Raw genomic sequence first — 21297 nt, 5'->3', positions numbered from 1 at the left:
TAATAGCAAATATCATAAGCTGTCGAATGTCAAGTACGTGGTAAGTGAAAACATTTTCGTGTTTATGCACACTGATCTGCTTTGAATGGTGCCCCCCCCCCTCATTTCTATTAGGAGTACTCTCTCTTTGCAGATAGTGAAAGGTAGTTAACGCAGGCCTTTGCCCCCGTTGTAATCCGTCGTGCCTGCTTCTCTCTCCATTTGATTGATTGTTATCCAAGTATTTACTGTTTTAGAATTAGTTCTCTTTGGTTCATTCTCTATTTACAAACAAACACAGAGTCGCAATACTCTGTTTAGTCTTTGCAGATAACGAAAAATCGTGTAAAAAAAAAGAAAAGGAATCGAGCAAAATCAGTAGGCCACTAATGGGATCTCTTTTTGACCTCGCTAAAATAGAAACATTAGGAACAACACCTCATGACAAATACAAAACTAGTGAGATGAACTGAACTCCACACAATGATGGCTGCAAAACAGCTCGGCTCCGCCACCCACCCCGCCCAAAATAACGATAAAGAGCGGCTGCCATGATTGGTTGCGGAATGGCCACGACGGAGCTACGAAATGATGCTGCTCTCATGCTAACCCCAGCTTCAGTCTGAAACATCCAAAAACACTGTAGACTACCAATTCGATCAGTTCCGGTAGCGCCCCAATGTAACCCGGTAGAGAAGAACTAGCCCTCCCCTCTTTCACTGATGGTTCTTGTTGCCTGTCCCTTCTGTTCTCATTTAACAGAACTATTTAGCCTGCTGAAAGGGGTTGTGTTCCGACCGCTGGTTGGTGGAGACATTTTGACTATATTCTGGACCTGCGTTGTCGCGTAATGCGTCATATGACGCGCCGCGTTAGCGCATCCGGAAGTCATCCGGGGCGCGCAGCGCGTAACGTAAGCATAACAAGTCATGTGACTTGTTAATAAAACTTTTCATTGGTTCATTTTACTTTTCTTATTGTAATGATGAAAGGCTTGCTCATATGACCTAAAAATTACGCTTTTCATTACTTCCGAACATTATTTTTTCTTAAATATATGTTATAATGTTCCAGGCTAATGTACTTTCCCGGAAATTTTACAACTGTCCTGCAAGTAAAATATATTCTTTTTTCGAGAAAAAGAGCGTTTCTTCGTCCCATGATGGAGCCGTTGAGCAAAAGAGGGTCGACCTGCTGTCTTAGTCGCCGATACGCCTGAATATGAGATTCTTATCGATCACTTTATGTTGCAGGAATAGAAAACACAACAGCCCTTGACCATTTATCTTTACTGCGTTCCTTCGTATTATACCTTTTACCCTTCATGTAATTGGTCTGCTTTATTTCACTTGCCTTTTAATGATTCTAAAACAGTGACTATTATTACAAACTTTACCAATGTATATACTACTACCATGTTTTCTTTTAAAAACCTTTATTGTAAAAATTTCATTATACAAATACGAGCCTATAACCACGTGGGCCGGCCACGGAGCAAACTGTAATCGTATGTGATGAGTAGACATTTACACTGTAGAGGAACGTAACGGGCGGGCCATTAGGTTGCAAGAACTAAGGTGTCTAACAGTTACGGAATCGGTGGACGTACATTTTATAATTAAAATACGACAGGGCCAGTTACAATAAAATTATCTAGATATACATTTGCGGGCAAGTACCATGGGTGACGTTAATTCGAACTTTCAACAGTACAGTAATCAATAACACATCAGAACTTAATATCAATAGGGATGTCGAAATATTCAATCAATTCTCGTCCCCGCCCGCCATGTGCTTCAAAACTGCATACGTATCTCGTGATTTCAAGGTTCTGCAACCAGTACACAACAAGGAGTTACGAGTCCCATTTATTCCGGCGCCATTTTGGGCGAGGACGGGCAGGTCCAGGATATAGTCAAAATGTCTCTACCAACCATCGACTATGATGATGTTCATATGCTGTATTTATTAGAGTAACACTCATCTGCCCACATGAAATTAATTTACCACAATCTAAACATGTCATTTTAATCTTTCCAAAGTTCTTCTAAATATTTGGGACCGTTTCCCTTGCCTCTGAAGCTCTCAGTGCCACTTCTTTGATGAATGTACTAGCAGGTCAGGGGTTCTCCTCCAAATCTCTCTTTTATGCAGCACTATAATTAATTGGTGCCACCTCTCCATATGACGATGCATGGTATAGTTACCACAACTATATATTTTTTCGGTTCCTCTGGAGAGTTCATCGTGGCAGATGAAGCGTGTAACATACCGGGCATTTACCTTTTTTTGCATGTACAGGAAAGGAAAAAAAAATCGAGCGTTCGAGTTCTTAGGTGTCCCAGGGCCATTTTAGTGGACCAGGCCCAAATCCAAAGAACAGCTATCTCACAGGCTAATGGGGCGACCCACGCCGAGTTTCAGCATTGTAGGATGACCACACAAGTACAGCAACTTGCTAGACATCACCTCGGTGCCATCCGGATTTCGGCGCCCCACTGCAGATGAAGTGCCTCTCAACTATGAAACCACCAGAAAACGCTTGAGTCAGCTTTGTGTGAAGCCGCCATTTTGATTCAATCAATAGCGTCCCCCTGCACACATTCAGGGACCTGGTCGTGTCTTCAGGTCAAACGAATTTGGGACAAGATGCAGAAAGGAAAAGGAAAAAAGTTCCGCCGGACCCCGGGAGGTGGCCGCCTATGTCATGGGCGATCTTAGGCCACACCAGGGCAATAGTGAAGCTGCAGCAGGTGCAAATAAGCTTCAGACAGTGTTACAAGCGCTGCTCAGAACTCTCAACTATGACACCACCTCGGTGCCATCCGGATCTTGGCGCCTTGTGCTGGTTCCGGCCTATTCACACATCGGTCCGCTACTGACGCCACCTCACAGGCCAACGGGGCACCCCACGCCGACTTTCGGCGCAGCATTGTAGGATGGCCACACCAGTGCGGCAAATTGCTGGACACCACCTCGGTGCCATCCAGATCTCGGCGCGTTGTGCTGCCTTCGGCCTATTCGCCACAAGTGCGCACGCAACTCAGCTGCATAGCGAGTGAAACACCAAGGGGCGCCCCACTGCAGCCGAGGAACCTCCATCTTGGGGGCGACGCACAGCATCACATTGCTTTCCAATGCAGTCAGATCCTCAAACAGCCCCCACTGACTGACGCGAACTCACAGGCCAACGGGGCGCCCCACGCCGACTTTCGGCGCAGCATTGTAGGATGGCCACACCAGTGCGGCAAGTTGCTGGACACCACCTCGGTGCCATCCGGATCTTGGCGCGTTGTGCTGCCTTTGGCCCCATTCGCACATCAGTCCGCTACTGACGCCATCTCACAGGCTAATGGGGCGCCCCACGCCGACTTTCAGCATTGTAGGATGACCACACCAGTACAGCAACTTGCTAGACATCACCTCGGTGCCATCCGGATCTCGGCGCCCCACTGCAGATGAAGTGCCTCTCAACTATGAAACCACCACTGTGACATCCGGATCTTGGCGCGTTGTGCTGCCTTCGGCCTATTCGCACATCGGTCCGCTACTGACGCCATCTCACAGGCTAATGGGGCGACCCACGCCGAGTTTCAGCATTGTAGGATGACCACACCAACTTGCTAGACATCACCTCGGTGCCATCCGAATCTTGGCATCTCAACGCCTAGTGGTATCTTCCATACAGAAAATATTGTTACGCTACCTTTGGCCCCATTCGCACATCAGTCCGCAACTTAGACATCACCTCGGTGCCATCCGGATCTTGGCATCTCAGCGCCTTGTGGTGTCTTCTCGTCAGAAAATATTGTTGCGCTGCCTTTGGCCCCATTCGCACATCAGTCCACTACTGACACCATCTCACAGGCCAACAGGGCGCCCCACGCCGACTTTCAGCATTGTAGGATGGCCACACCAGTGCGGCAACTTACTAGACACCACCTCGGTGCCATCCGGATCTTGGCGCGTTGTGCTGCCTTCGGCCTATTCGCACATCGGTCCGCTACTGACGCAAACTCACAGGCCAACGGGGCGCCCCACGCCGACTTTCAACATTGTAGGATGGCCACACCAGTGCTGCAACTTGCTGGACACCACCTCGGTGCCATCCGGATCTTGGCGCGTTGTGCTGCCTTCGGCCTATTCGCACATCGGTCCGCTACTGACGCCGCCTCACGTGCCAACGTATTTTCTCCGCATTTTATACCCTATGCCGCATAACAGGTCATGTGACTTGTTTATAAAACTTTTCATTGGTTCATTTTACTTTTGGTTTCCTAATGATGGAAGGCTTGATCATATGACCTAAAAACAACACTTTTCATTGGATGAAAACTTTTTTTTTTTCCAAACGATGAAAGCCCCACCTTGTTTCTGGATGTTTCAGACTGAAGCTGGCGTCAGCATGAGAGCACCACCATCTCGTAGCTCCGTCGTAGTCATTCCGCGAGCAATCATGGCAGCCGCTCCCCACCAGAAGCCTGCAGGAGTCGGGGCCCCCAAAACTTTTGATGAATTCTCAAGGCGGAGGGGACGCTTTCGAGAATGGGGTCCAAGACCTAGCAGACAAGCGTCCGATTTCCAAGGTGTCCCAGGGCCATTTCAGTGGACCAGGCCCAAAAAGGAAAGAGCCTGCCGCCATTTTGAGAGTCCTGTGACAGCCGCCTATCGCTGCACCGCAAGAGTGGGCGCAACTCAGCTGAATTGCGGCTTTTGACACAGTGGACCAAAAACGGACGGAATGGCAACTGAAACGGTAAAGGGGCGCCCCACTACAACAGATGACACTCCACCTGGAGAGGCCCGTTCACGCCGCCTCCCCCGGGGCGCCCCACGCCGTTATTCGGAGCAGCATTGTAGGATACCAAAACCAGTGCGGCAACTTACTGGACATCACCTTGGTGCCATCGTTCTGCTGCCTTGGAACTATTCGCACAACAGTTTGCTACTGAAGACCCACCCCCCGCGACGCCCCACGCCGTTATTTGCTGGGTGGCAACTTACTAGACATCACTTTCGTGTCATCTAGATTTCAGCGCGTTCTGCTGCCTTGGAACTATTCGCACAACAGTTTGCTACTGATGACCCGCCCCACGCCGGAAATCTGGACGTTGTGCTGCGTTGGGACTATTCGCACAGCCGACCGCTACTTCGTTGTTTTTCCCTAAAAATGTTTATATGTTATTACTATTTTTGTTTTCTTGTATATATTTATAAATTATTAAAGTTTTATAATCTTACTACTTTGTCGGAGTGCTATATATTTTTAATGTGACACATAATTGTAAAAACTTTGATGTACAAAGAGTCATCCCTGGAATCTTCCGCTTCACGCTCGGTCCCCTCCCCAATCACAATACAGGATGGTTTTCAGATAATAGCAACGCTTCTGCTGTGACGGATCTCATCGAGTGTGGGCCTTGATCTACTATAACTCCTTTGAAGAGGGGTGAATCTTTACAGCTGTGGCCATAAACTACATCTGCAGGGCTAGCTGATACCCTAGGACCAGCCTGGACAATCGGACACAGAGGAAAAGGAGTGTCAGAGGGTGCAGTAGTGAATAGGGCGAAAGGGAGGTGTCGGGCGGGCACAGGGTGTGATTCTCAGGAAAGAGCAGCGCAGATGGGGGGAGGTTTATTACCCATGCATAAGACAGAGAGCGGGGGTGACCACTGCCTGGGGGAGATGCTTGCGAGGGTGGGGAGCCATGCTAAGGATCGACAGCGTGCACAGAGTGGGTCTGGTCAAGGCATCTAAAATGGCTGCCGTGCACGACAAAAGTGTGGCATTTGAAAAAAGACAAGATGGCGCAGACAATGTTTTTCAACACTTCCTGATTTCCTTCGAATCGAACGTTAACAGACGTTGGGGCATATTACCAAAGTTAAGCGATATTTATCCCTAACGATGCATTGCAAAGATTTTTTTACCGTCAGAAATTATCGCAGATAAACCTTACTATTATCAAAGTTTATCGCAAATACGATAAAAACCGACCGCAATGCATTAATATCGCTGAAAACTCAGCGATATTCATGCATTACCGAGCTAATCCTCTTAGCCATGTTATCCACCTCCCATAGGATAACATGGCTAAGAACTGCTCAGGGCAGCTGTTACTTTTTGGAGATATTCGCGCTTATCTCGAATATTTCCAAAAGTTGATAATAGGAGATAGCGATGTTAGCGACTGTTTCCAGTCGCTAACATCTTGGCATGCCCACTTTGCATGTCATTAGTGATAAATATCACTCACATGCAAAGTGGGGCCCAAGATGGTCGCTATCTCCTACTAGCCGTCGCTAACTGGTGTTAGCAACAGCTAGGTAATACAGATATAATTTTATCTCCGCGAAGCGGAGCGCTGTTACAGATATATATCTTGTTTTTGAACGTTAATTTCTCAAAATGCACTGAAGCACATATATTGAGACCTAGCAAAGGCACATCGGGCTACCAGTCCCTAATATTTTACCAAGTTTCGTGCAAATCCATTCAGCCGTTCGATTATTATTATTATTTATTTTTTTTGCCCCGCGGGGCCCTTTTAAAACCTCCACATCAAACCTAGGGGATCAGCGAGGATCTACTATGCCCCCTTATGGTCATTTGCCCCTTCGCTTTGGCCTCCTCTTGTCTCTCGATCCTACCGAGAGACAAGATGGCGGCCGCTACGGACTGTTTGGAATGTTTACAGACACCGGAGAGCCAATCAGCTTCGCTTCGCAAAGCTCCGTAACGCGAAAAGTACGCGAAGCGGTGCGCTGTTACAGATATATATCTTTTTTTGAACGTTAATTTCTCAAAATCCACTGAAGCACATATATTGAGACCTAGCAAAGGCACATCGGGCTACCAGTCCCTACAATTTTGCCAAGTTTCGTGCAAATCCATTCAGCCGTAAGATTATTATTATACCGAGAGACAAGATGGCGGCCGCTACGGACTGTTTGGAATGTTTATAGACACCGGAGAGCCAATCAGCTTCGCTTCGCAAAGCTCCGTAACGCGAAAAGTACGCGAAGCGGTGCGCTGTTACAGATATATATCTTTTTTTGAACGTTAATTTCTCAAAATCCACTGAAGCACATATATTGAGACCTAGCAAAGGCACATCGGGCTACCAGTCCCTACAATTTTGCCAAGTTTCGTGCAAATCCATTCAGCCGTAAGATTATTATTATAATTTTTTTTTTTTGCCCCGCGGGGCCCTTTTAAAACCTCCACATCAAACCTAGGGGGTCAGCGAGGATCTACTATTCCCCCTTATGGTCATTTACCCCTTCGCTTTGGCCTCCTCTTGTCTCTCGATCCTACCGAGAGACAAGATGGCGGCCACTACGGACTGTTTGCGGCCACTACGGACTGTTTGGAATGTTGACAGACGCCGGAGAACCAATCAGCTTCGCTTCACAAAGCTCCGTTGCGCGAAAAGTACGCGTCCTAGGCCGCTGCCCGGTCCGCGCTTACAGATATATATCTTTTTTTAAACGTTAATTTCTCAAAATCCACTGGAGCACATATATTGAGACCTACAAAAGGCACATCGGGCTACCAGTCCCTACAATTTTGCCAAGTTTCGTGCAAATCCATTGAGCCGTTCGGGCTAAAAGTGAGGCCAACCGCCCTATGGAAATTAACATGGGAAAAACGCGTTTTGGGACCCCCCTTTTTTCTCGGCCCCCCCTTGACGAACCCCCCCCAAATTTTCAAAGGCTGCTCAGAAACAAAATGTGCCATTTTCCTGAAAATTTCAGCCAATTCCGTCCACAAACGGCAAAGTTATTAGACATAGAATTTTCAAAAATCCCATAGAGAAAAAATCCTAACTATATATACCTACTGGCGACCGCCAGTAGGTAATATATATATACATATATATATTCTCAATTACGCTGCCACAGTTTGAGGTGCACGCAATGACAGGCGAACTCAGCCACCACGGTTAAGTCCTTTATTTAGGCACAACAAGACACAGCGCTGAATATTTCATTAAGCCCCAACGCGTTTCGGAGCTCCTTCTGCTCCTTGGTCACGGGGTGGCACGCAGCGGACAGACGTAGAAAGAAAACAAGTCCCCGATTCGTCCTGTGTCATAGCTGCTATTGCTGACGTCATTTCAGGACTTCTGGGATTCGTAGTCCTCCAACCACCATATGACCCATGTTGGGCTCTGCCTTCTGCATAATTATGTCAAACCCTAAATAGGGCCTCCAGATCTGCATCCGTTGAAGGTTAAATGCACTAAACCTGTCATCCTGCAATTCGGTTTCTCAATTTTTCGAAGCCTGCAGTCCACAATCGTTTGAGTGATGTTGGCACCTCTCCGACCTAGCTCGGCCGGTAAATATTTTCAATTACGCTGCCACAGTTTGAGGTGCACGCAATGACAGGCGAACTCAGCCACCACGGTTAAGTACTTTATTTAGGCACAATGAGACACAGCGCTGATTATTTCATTAAACCCCAATGCGTTTCAGAGCTCCTTCTGCTCCTTGCTCACGGGGCGGCACGCAGCGGACAGACGTAGAAAGAAAACAAGTCCCCAATTCGTCCTGTTTCATAGCTGCTATTGCTGACGTCATCTCAGGACTTCTGGGATTTGTAGTCCTCAAACCACCATATGACCCATGTTGGGCTCTGCCTTCTGCAAAATTATGTCAAACCCTAAATAGGGCCTCCAGATCTGCATCCGTTGAAGGTTAAATGCACTAAACCTGTCATCCTGCAATTCGGTTTCTCAATTTTTCGAAGCCTGCAGTCCACAATCGTTTGAGTGATGTTGCCACCTCTCCGACCTAGCTCGGCCGGTAAATATTTTCAATTACGCTGCCACAGTTTGAGGTGCACGCAATGACAGGCGAACTCAGCCACCACGGTTAAGTACTTTATTTAGGCACAATGAGACACAGCGCTGATTATTTCATTAAACCCCAATGCGTTTCAGAGCTCCTTCTGCTCCTTGCTCACGGGGCGGCACGCAGCGGACAGACGTAGAAAGAAAACAAGTCCCCAATTCGTCCTGTTTCATAGCTGCTATTGCTGACGTCATCTCAGGACTTCTGGGATTTGTAGTCCTCCAACCACCATATGACCCATGTTGGGCTCTGCCTTCTGCAAAATTATGTCAAACCCTAAATAGGGCCTCCAGATCTGCATCCGTTGAAGGTTAAATGCACAAAACCTGTCATCCTGCAATTCGGTTTCTCAATTTTTCGAAGCCTGCAGTCCACAATCGTTTGAGTGATGTTGCCACCTCCCCGACCTAGCTCGGCCGGTAAATATTTTCAAATACGCTGCCACAGTTTGAGGTGCACGCAATGACAGGCGAACTCAGCCACCACGGTTAAGTCCTTTATTTAGGCACAACGAGACACAGCGCTGAATATTTCATTAAGCCCCAACGCGTTTTGGAGCTCCTTCTGCTCATTGCTCATGGGGCGGCATGCAGCGGACAGACGTAGAAAGAAAACAAGTCCCCGATTCGTCCTGTTTCATAGCTGCTATTGCTGACATCATCTCAGGACTTCTGGGATTCGTAGCCCTCCAACCGCCATATGACCCATGTTGGGCTCTGCCTTCTGCAAAATTATGTCAAACCCTAAATAGGGCCTGCAGATCTGCATCCATTGAAGGTTAAATGCACAAAACCTGTCATCCTGCAATTAGGTTTCTCAAATTTTCGAAGCCTGCAGTCCACAATCGTTTGAGTGATGTTGCCACCTCCCTGACCTAGCTCGGCCGGTAAATATTTTCAATTACGTTGCCACAGTTTGAGGTGCACGCAATGACAGGTGAACTCAGCCACCACGATTAAGTCCTTTATTTAGGCACAACGAGACACAGCGCTGAATATTTCATTAAGCCCCAACGCGTTTCGGCGCTCCTTCTGCTACTTGCTCACGGGGCGGCACGCAGCAGACAGACGTAGAAAGAAAACAAGTCCCCGATTCGTCCTGTTTCATAGCTGCTATTGCTGATGTCATCTCAGGACTTCTTGGGATTCGTAGTCCTCCAACCACCATATGACCCATGTTGGGCTCTGCCTTCTGCAAAGAATCGGGGACTTGTTTTCTTTCTACGTATATATATATATTATATATATATATATATAACCAAGTCAACCAACCTAGATCAATAGACTAATGGTCTCCCCTCTCACTCTGACTTTTTCTAGGAGGGGGGGTCATCTGACTGTTTCAACCATCTGCGTTCTTCACTCCCCCAATGTATATTTATGTGTGATGTATTTGCTTATATATTTTATGATTCCTCGTGTTCTACGATGTTATGAAACTTCTTCTTTTCTTGTGTATGTAAAGCGCTCTGATACCCCTGGGTCTAGCTAGCGCTATATAAAACTTGATAAATAAATAAATATATATATATATTTTTTTTTTGTCTTTCGGGTGAGTATCGGGTTTTGGGTGGAAGGGGAAGTTTTAGGGCTTAGCGTGGGTATGGGTTTTTGGGTGGTACAGGAATTTTTAGTGTTTAGGGAGGGTATGGTCTCACGTGGCTCAGTTGGGCCTGCAACAAAACACTGCCATTTTAACATGTACACCTTTTCTAAGCTGCCTTCTCTTCCACACAATAACTTTTGACACACATTTGCTTGTGTGACAGTGCTGGATTAGTTCCCCTGAAACTACATTGCTTACAAATTCCACTTCATAGGAACACTAACACAACACTTTGAACATCTCGTACAAGGTTTGAAAATACAGTGTGCAAATGTGGTTATTATTCATCCATGAGGTGATTCACCTATCAATTGATCATGAACAATAGTGACCTGACTAAGGTCTTGACTTGGGAGCAAAGATGCTTTTGGCTATAAATAGACAAGCATTTCCGTGTTTAGGTAGAGGAGCACTTGCTGTCACTGTGAGGTCAATACATGCTGAACTCTCAGCCCAGCTGCTTGCTGATTGATCCCTCTGTGAGAAGAGATGTGCAACCTGTAACCAAGACGGAGACCTAATTTCTTTCTTTTCAGGTAATGGGTAACCCTGGGCGAAGTACTACGCTACGCTCGCATAGTTTGTGAAGTTTGCGCTACTTTGCACTATTCAAATTGCACGTAGCACAGTGCCAACACGCATAGCGGTCATTTTTTGCTTGCTCGAAGCCCTCAACGTCAAGATGTGACCGCAAGCGAGCAAAATAACATCCCGGCAAGACTTTTTCCTCGTTCGCACTGAGTAACATCAAGTTCTGATTGCGAGCGTGGAAAATAAACCTCCCGGAGAGATTCTCAACGCGGGTAGGGCAGGTTTCTCATTGCGAGTGGTCGCGTATGCTTGCGACCGCTCGCGATGAGAAACTACCAGTCTGCGTTGACAAAGCTGCAGCTCGAGTAGAAATCTACTCGAGCGGCAGAAAATAGCCGCTTGCACTGTGCAAGATGCGGTTTACACTGAATGCACAGTGAGGACAAGCATCCGGCACTGTGCAATCAGTGCGAATGCCCCTGTGCATTTCTTCTATATTTGTCCAAGAGAGAGCACGTGTGTGAGCAAAAAGGTTCTGGATCTGTTAACAGGATTCCTGGGAGAGTCACGTTTGTCATGATCTGTGGTTGTCAAAGCCATTTGCAGCCCCTCTAGGTTTATGGGTGCTTATGATGGCACGGTGAGCTAGCTGGTCTCAAGGACAACATATCATGAGGGGTGCTCGGAATCAGTCTGGCACCATCCCAATATTGTGTTGCCCAACAAACGTGCAGTTCCTACTGGAAAGCGAAAACGACACAACAATTGGTTTTTCGGTGGTACAGGAATTTTTGGGGGTTAGGGTAGATATGAGATTTTGGGTGGTACAGTCGTTTTTAGGGTTTAGGGTGTATATAGGCTTTTAGGTGGAACAGGAATTTGTAGGGTTTAGGGCGGGTATAGGTTTTTAGGTAGTAAGGGATTTTTTAGGGTTCACAAGTTGTGGGTGTGTGTATATATATATAATTATATATATATATATATATATGTATATATATATATATATATATTCACTGAAAAAACCATAGGTTATAGACCATATATAGTTAGGAATTAGCATTTAAAAAACCTTATTTTACTCACACAAAACCATTGAAATTCCATATATAGTTAGTTGCACTAACTATATATTGCGCACCCGCAATCCACTGCTGATGATGTCACATATTACATCATTCATGACATGGTCAGTGACATCACTGATGACATCACTGATGACATCTCAAATGACATCACTGATGACATCACTGATGACAACATCCAGTGACTATGTTTCTGTAAAGTTAAAATATGTCTTACATATTGAAGAATGAGTGGATGTATAAGTGTCTGGACGAAGGATTTAGTAGGTGCATGACTGAATGTATGAGTGAGTGATTAAATGTGTCTCACTGAGTGCATGGGTTAGTGACTAAACTGTCTTAATTTGTGCATCATTATGTCTGTTGTTCTGTAAACTGCTGCATGTATTGATCAGTAGCTATATGAGTAACTATATGGGTTATTGATTGATTGCCCAAGTATTTGCATGGGAGACTGAGTGTGTGTGTGGCTGGATGGGAGGTGTGTGACTCTGTACAGATCAATGTGTACTTGTATCAATGATTGTATAAGAGAGTAAGTATGTGTTAGTATATGGTTGAAAACGTAAGGTGCTCTATGTTTAACTGTATAGAGTAGAAAATGGAAGTGTGATTGATTCTTTACAGGACTGACTAGGTGTGTGAGTAACTCCATGGATGAGTGGCAGAGTGTGAGTGTCTGTATAGGTGTATGAGTGCATATGATTGTGTTGTAAACATGAGTGATTGTATGTATGAATGATTGTATGGGTGAATGAGTGAATGTGTGTGTAGACGTAGGAATCAGTGAGTACGTATGTAGTAACTAGTATTGGTGTGTCAATGGTTTCAAAAATTATACTCTGTTTTTAACACTGGGTGAAACAGAGGTTATATTAAAATGTGAGGAGATGCATTGTATTGTCACATGAATGATATCATCAGTGATGTGATCATTGATGTCAAGTGAGATGTCATCAGTGATGTCATTTGAGATGTCATCAGTGATGTCATCAGTGATGTCACTGACCATGTCATGAATGATGTAATATGTGACATCATCAGCAGTGGATTGCGGGTGCGCAATATATAGTTAGTGCAACTAACTATATATGGAATTTCAATGGTTTTGTGTGAGTAAAATAAGGTTTTTTAAATGCTAATTCCTAACTATATATGGTCTATAACCTATGGTTTTTTCAGTGAATTTTCAAGGTTTTGTAAATGCTAATTCCTAACTATATATGGTCTATAACCTATGGTTTTTTCAGTGAATTTCAATGGTTTTTTAATAGCAAATATCATAAGCTGTCGAATGTCAAGTACGTGGTAAGAATTTTTTTTTCTCGTGTTTATGCACACTGATCTGCTTTGATTGCTGCCCCCCACCCCTCATTTCTATTAGGAGTACTCTCTCTTTGCAGATAGTGAAGGGTAGTTAACGCAGCCCTTTCCCCCTTTGTAATCCGTCGTGCCTGCTTCTCTCTCCATTTGATTGATTGTTCTCTTTGGTTCATTCTCTATTTACAAACAAGCACAGAGTCGCAATACTCTGTTTAGTCTTTGCAGATAGCGAAAAATCGTGTAAAAAAACAAAAGGAATCGAGCAAAATCAGTAGGCCACTAATGGGATCTCTTTTGACCTCGCTAAAATAGAAACATTAGGAACAACCTGTTGAAAATAGCAATGCGTATGTATATAAGCGGCGTTCATTTGTGTTCACAGTACCCCTTGTTGATTGTTTCAATCGAGCATTGAATTGTTCGAAGTTAATTCTCTTAACGATCTTCTCTACCTGCAAACGAGGAAGAATAGGAATATTCTATCTCCCTTTGCAGATAGTGAAGGGTAGGTAACGCAAGCCTTTAACACGTCGTACCTATTTCATTCCTCATTGATTGATTGATTGTCCGAACATTGACTGTTTGGGAATTAGTTCTTTTTGGAGGTATTCCCTGTTTGCAAATAAACGTAGGAAAATCTTTGCAAGTAGTGAAAGGGTACGTAATGCGGACCGTTCTCCCCCGTTGTAATCTGTCATGCCTATCTACTCCCCACTGATTGATGCACCTTTTTCACCCGGACCATTTACTAGAGATACGTCATCTGGCCCGACCAGAGAGCACCCCTAGTGAAAAGGACATATGCAATAATAACGAAGTGATCACTGTATCCTGTTAACAGAAACTTTACCATGAAACAACCTGGAAAGAAAAAAATAGGAAAACGAAAATCAGTAGGCCACTGATGAACATGAACTTTTATTAAACAACGAACAAAGAAACGATAACATAACGTAATGATAAAACCTATTAATGTCCTAGAAACAAGAAAACGTTAAAATATGCCAGTGGTGAGAGACCAGAAAAACAGTAAGAGAAACCAAATCACCCCTCGCTGTCCCACCGCCTGCCACGCCAAAAAAATCGATAGACTAGGGAAAATGCAAGTCAGTAGAACATCCACCCCCACTCTGGAAACTTCCAAGGTGGGGCAGGGTTCCGGCTACGCCCAGCCGGGAGCAGCCCATATAAGGCAGGTCCTGCTGCCACGCCTCGGCCAGGAGATCCTAACGTAGGGTGTAGCCGGAGGAGAGGCCGAGACCAGCGGGACCCGGCCAGGGGATTGCCTTTACAACGCTGAACAGTTGCAGGGGGGGGGAATGTCTCCTCGACCCTCCCCTCTCTCTCCCAGTCCGGCCGCGGTGGCCCTTGAGAGTTGCAGGTAGTCCCGCCACATGCTCTTCCGGTCCGACCACCAACGGTCGGGGGGCCGAGGCCGACGGGATCCGGCTGCAGCCGATAAACCAAGAAACCCGTTCATGGGGCCAGAGCCAGGGGCGTCCGGCCGACATCCACCGGAAGTCCGGCCCGAAGACGGACGGGACACTTCTTTCTTTTATAATGGCTGCGACAACACTGGAGGGGGATGTCTTGCACATGCCTCCGACCCCCCCCTCGTCCTCATCGCCTGGTCCGGCCATAACAAATCTCAAGCGAGACGCCGTGGGGTGCACTGGGAGGGAGAGACGGTGCGAACAGGCCTCTCCCGCCTCCCCAGGTGGAGGCTTCCCAGCTGCACCCTCAGCGCTCCAGGCGGTGGCATCCTAACAACTACAGTGCTGCACAGTTTCGGAACGACCTAGATAACGGTTCTTCCACTGTGGCCATGCTGCAACGTCTCGCCCGGCAGGGTGGAGCCCGTCCGCTCATGTGACCCCGCGATCGCCGGTAGCTGCCGAACTCTCAAAATGGCGGTCGACCTGGCAAGAGCGGGCCCAACATAAAGAAATGGCCCGGTCACTGGTTGACTCCACCACCGTAGTCCTCCACGACCTTGAAGATTCTAGAGGAGCCGCGGGAGTCTCCGACCCCCGATGGGGAATGACTGCCATGATCGCCCGTGGAGTGACGAAACTGTATCCGCGGGACGTCGGCGCTCCCATGCTGGCGCCAGCCTCACTTTGAATTACTACAATCCTGCAGACCTTACTTCCGGTGAAAGCACAGTGTGACCCGGTAGGAAAAATTATTGCACCCCCTCCCCTTTTTGACTGATAGTTCAAACCACCGATCCTTTCCTTTGCCCTTTTAACGGAACTTTGGACTGCCTCCCCCTCTTTTACATTTTCTAGAGAAAACAAAACATTAACCACTACATTAGCATAGCAGTTGACACCAGAACTGTTTTCAAATTGAAAACCAACAACATCTTCAACAGAATCCTTTTTGTTTCTGCTGTGACCGTGCTACAGCACAGGCATTGTCCCCAGCAGTAATTCTGCAATGCCGGTAAGAATAGCTGTGGTGCCTACTGGACTCACTCACCCCCGCGGCGCCCCACGCCGTTTTTTGCTGGGCGGCAACTTACTAGACATCACTTTCGTGCCATCTAGATTTCAGCGCGTTCTGCTGCCTTGGAACTATTCGCACAACAGACCGCTACTGACAAGAATATTTCATTATTGGTGCTGTCAATTTCAATAAATCTATTGGATAATTAAAAAGAAATTGCCACGGTCTCTTCGTTGTTTAAATGTTTTTACTGTTTTTGTTTTGTTGTATATATTTATATGTTATTAAAGTTTTATATTCCTACTACTTTGTTGGAGTGCTATATATTTTTAATGTGACACATAATTGTAAAAACTTTGATGTACAAAGAGTCATTCCTGGAATCTTCCGCTTCAGGCTCGGTCCCCTCCCCAATCACAATACAGGATGGTTTTCAGATAGTAGGAACGCGTGTGCTGTGACGGATCACATCGGGTGTGGGCCTTGATCTACTATAACTCCTTTGAAGAGGGGTGATTCTTTACAGCTGGGGCCATAAACTACATCTGCAGGGCTAGCTGATAGCCTAGGACCGGCCTGGACATTCGGACACAGAGGAAGAGGAGTGTCAGAGGGTGCGGTAGTGAATAGGGCGAAAGGGAGGTGTCGGGCGGGCACAGAGTGTGATTCTCAGGGAAGAGCAGCGCAGATGGGGGAAGGTTTATTGCCCATGCATAAGACAGAGAGCGGTGGTGACCAGTGCCTGGGGGAGATGCTTACGAGGGTGAGGAGCCATGCTACGAATCGACAGCGTGCAGAGAGTGGGTCTGGTCAAGACATCTAAAATGGCTGCCGTGCACGACAAAAGTGTGGCATTTCAAAAAAGGCAAGATGGCGCAGACAATGTTTTTCAACACTTCCTCATTTCCTTCGAATCGAACGTTAACAGACGTTGGGGCATATTACCAAAGTTAAGCGATATTTATCGCTAACGATGCTTACCAACCAATTTTTTACCACTAAGCATCGTCAGAAATTATCGAAGATAAACCTTACTATTATCAAGGTTTATCGCAAATGCGATAATAAACGGCCGCAATGCATGAATATCGCTAAAAACTCAGCGATATTCATGCATTACCGAGCTAATACTCTTAGCCATGTTATCCACCTCCCATTGGATAACATGGCTAAGAACTGCTCAGGGCAGGTGTTACTTTTTGGAGATATTCGCGCTTAGCGCGAATATCTCCAAAAGTTGGTAATAGGAGATAGATATCTTGCATGTTGTAATGCAAGTTATTGTGGTATATGGAACTCATACCATAATCTCTCAGGAAAGCAGAAACTGATCCTTTTGGGACCGCCTAAAAAGGCCTAGGGGGTGAGGAGTACTCTACTTTGCCCCCTTTTCACGTTCCGAACTATTTTATTTTACTCTCTTCTGTAATTACACAAAATACCAGCGATAAGATGCATCGGAGACACACAGTGAGAGAAAGGAGGCCGGAGATGAAGAAGACATGTCAAATACACATTGGAGATAATATAGTGGCAGAAGGGAAGTAAATATGAGTAAACTTACCATGTAACATAAAAATGTTGCACTCTATACTATAAGTCTCATTTTATACTACAATCACTTCGCTACAACCTCATAAATTAAAAATAAAAATAAATAATGTCTCAAACAATTTTTGATTTCTAAATATAAATTTATTCTTCAGAATTTTCTAAATTTGAAACAACTAGTAACATGTCCTCATCAGTAATTTCCTCTTCAATCATCTCATCTGGAATCTCCTCATTAAAAGTCTGCAATGATGATTCTTGTAACTCTATGGTCTCCAAACACTCGATAAATTCGCCATCAAGAGATTGATCAAAAAAATCATTCAAGTCATCTCCTCCTTCTGACAATATTTCATTATTGGTGCTGTCCATTTCAATCAATGTAGTGGAATCATTCAAGTCATCTCCTCGTGACAATATTTCATTATTGGTGCTCTCAATTTCAATCAATGTAGTGGAATCATTCAAGTCATCTCCTCCTTGTGACAATATTTCATTATTGGTGCTGTCCATTTCAATCAATCTAATGGAATCATACAAGCCATCTCCTCCTTGTGACAATATTTCATTATTGGTGCTCTCAATTTCAATCAATGTAGTGGAATCATTCAAGTCATCTCCTTGTGACAATATTTCATTCTTGGTGCTGTCCATTTCAATCAATCTAATGGAATCATACAAGTCATGTCCTCCTTGTGACAATATTTCATTATTGGTGCTCTCAATTTCAATCAATGTAGTGGACAATTCAAAAGAAATTGCCACGGTCTCTTCATTGTGAGCCATTTTATTTTGAAATTGCTTGCTGTAAATTGCAGAAAAAAATAATCACTTTCATTTATCGTTTTTAGTAATACATAATATAAAACTAACTTCATCAAGTATTTAGTATAACAGAAGGACTGCAAATAAATAACAGAAAACATTTTTCAAATTATCTTCAAGTGTACAACATAGTTCCCCTTACAAATTAACAACTCACCTTTTTAAAAGTAGCAGAAGTGTTAGTACTGTGTAAATCAAACACCAGAAATTCACCACCAAAAATTCCTCACAAATGTACCTCAGACAGTAGTATCACAAAATGGCTGTGGTTTCCTCTCATTTGACATATATACATAACCAATTAACTTTCATCACACACAAATACAAAACCAAAGTAACATTTTAATTGGTTCTAAATTTCAACACTTTCAAATGTGTTTTCCCCATGCAATTTTCCATAGGACATTTACATACGTCTACAGCCTGAATGGCTGAACGGAATTACACCAAACTTGGCAAAATGGTACATCAAACCTAAGAGGTCAGGAAGGATCTACTATGCCCCCTTATGGTCATTTCCCCCTTCGCTTTGGCCTCCTCTTGTCTCTCAATCCTACCGAGGGACAAGATGGCGGCCGCTACGGACTGTTTGGAATGTTGACAGACGCCGGAGAACCAATCAGCTTCGCAAAGCTCCGTAACGCGAAAAGTACGCGAAGCGGAGCGCTGTTACAGATATATATCTTTTTTTCAACGTTAATTTCTCAAAATCCACTGGAGCACATATATTGAGACCTAGCAAAGGCACATCGGGCTACCAGTCCCTAATATTTTGCCAAGTTTCGTGCAAATCCATTCAGCCGTTCGATTATTATTATTATTTTTTTTTTTTGCCCCGCGGGGCCCTTTTAAAACCTCCACATCAAACCTAGGGGGTCAGCGAGGATCTACTATGCCCCCTTATAGTTATTTCCCCCTTTGTTTTGACCTCCTCTTGTCTCTCGATCCTACCGAGAGACAAGATGGCGGCCGCTACGGACTGTTTGGAATGTTGACAGACGCCGGAGAACCAATCAGCTTCGCTTCACAAAGCTCCGTTGCGCGAAAAGTCCGCGAACCAGAGCGCTAACCGGTCCGCTGTTACAGATATATATCTTTTTTTAAACGTTAATTTCTCAAAATCCACTGGAGCACATATATTGAGACCTACAAAAGGCACATCGGGCTACCAGTCCCTACAATTTTGCCAAGTTTCGTGCAAATCCATTCAGCCGTTCGGGCTAAAAGTGAGGCCAACCGCCCTATGGAAAACTCAATGTTAAAAACACGTTTTGGGACCCCCCTTTTTTCTCGGCCCCCACTGGACGAACCCCCCCCAAATTTTCAAGGGCTGCTCAGAAACAAAATGTGCCATTTTCCTGAAAATTTCAGCCGATTCCGTCCACAAACGCCAAAGTTATTAGACATAGAATTTTCAAAAAACCCATAGAGAAAAAATCCTAACTATATATACCTACTGGCGACCGCCAGTAGGTAATATATATATATATATATATATATATATCCAGCATGGGATGGTTTAAGAGCAGTGGAGGATTTCATGGGGTCCAGGCATTTAAGTCTATGGAAACATACCAGAATGATCCTTGCCATGATTAAGAGATGTCTTGAGAACAACTATTTTTTATTCAATAAGGAGCTGGTCACCCCCAGCTATGCTAATTTGCATGTGGGCTGGAGGGAGGAGCAGGTGCTCCAGGCAGAATTCCAGCAGGAATGGTCACAGTCTGTGATTTTATGGTGTCGCTTTATAGATGATCTGTTTGTTAAATGGAGGGGAACAATTGAGAGTGCTAGGCAGTTTGTGGGAACAAAGAATAATAATACGTTGAATTATGCATTTCACTAGCACAGTGAGTGATGTGAAGGCGGATTCCCTTGATTTGACAGTGGATGTCAAAAATGGCAAGTCTACAGGCGAAACTGTTTAGGAAACCTACAGGGGGTAATACCCTCTGCATGATGCCAGCTTCCACCCACAAAAACTTGTGAAAAGTATTCCATATAGTGAAAGTTTAAGAGGAAGGCAGAATTATAGCGGCGAGCAGGAGGTAAAGATTGTTCTGAGAGAAATGACTTGTAGGTATAAGGAAAGAGGTTATGCCTTAAGTAACATTGAAGAAGCAAAGAATAAGGCAAAGGTTACATCTAGAGAACAGTTAGTCTTTGATAGAAGAAGAAAAAAAGAAGTAAAGAAATTGGGACATTTCAGATTTATTACTACTTTTAACAAGTAAGAGGGTGCGATACTGAAGAATTTATGAAAATATTGGCGCCTTATGAACAATGACCATGTAATTGTAAAGAATCAATGCAGAGGCTAGATTTAACTTTTAAAAAAGCAAAATCCATGCGGGCTTCCCTAACTAAGAGCAGTCCAGAATGCAGCAGACAAAGCAATATACGGCTGGAGGTTCAAAAGGTTCAGCAAGCATAAGGCCTGTAAGTTTGGGAGCAATGTGAAGCAGCATGAATCACCCTTAGCAAAACAGATAAAGAAAATAAATGGTCTATTTAATTGCAAAATCAATCATGCAATTTATGAGTTACGTTGCCTGTTCAAGGTAATGTATGTGGGAAGTAAAGTACTCCCAGTGCATAAAAGAATTTTGCAATACATCCGGACAATTAACCATAAAGCAAGACGTACCCAGTTGTGCGTCACTTTGATGAAAAACATGATAGTAACACTAAAGGGTTGGAATACTTTGTGATCGATGCCATATCAAAGAGCATAAAGGGAGGAGGAGCTAGGGAGAGAAGTCTCAGACAATTGGAGTATAGATACATTATTGAATTAAATGCAAAAACACCATGGGGCTTAAATTGCGACAAAGACCTAAATACACATATATAGATTTTTATGAACTCCCATTTGATCTTAATAGTTAAGAGGTACCCGTAGGTTTTTAAACAGTTTTTATTAGCACATTGCAGTTTGGTGAGCACCACTTACTTTATGGGGAAGAGAAAAGATAGTAGTCAACTAAAATGAACTACCCGTGGAACTACTCCTTATAGAAAGAGCATTGCCCATTGGCAGAATATTGTAAGTTCTGGTTTCCAATTCTGTATAATTCTGAGATACA

Source organism: Lissotriton helveticus, chromosome 7, assembly GCF_964261635.1.
Source record: "Lissotriton helveticus chromosome 7, aLisHel1.1, whole genome shotgun sequence".
Classification (NCBI taxonomy): Eukaryota; Metazoa; Chordata; class Amphibia; order Caudata; family Salamandridae; genus Lissotriton; species Lissotriton helveticus.
The sequence above is the reverse complement of the archived record's forward strand: the minus strand, read 5'-3'. Positions refer to the sequence as shown.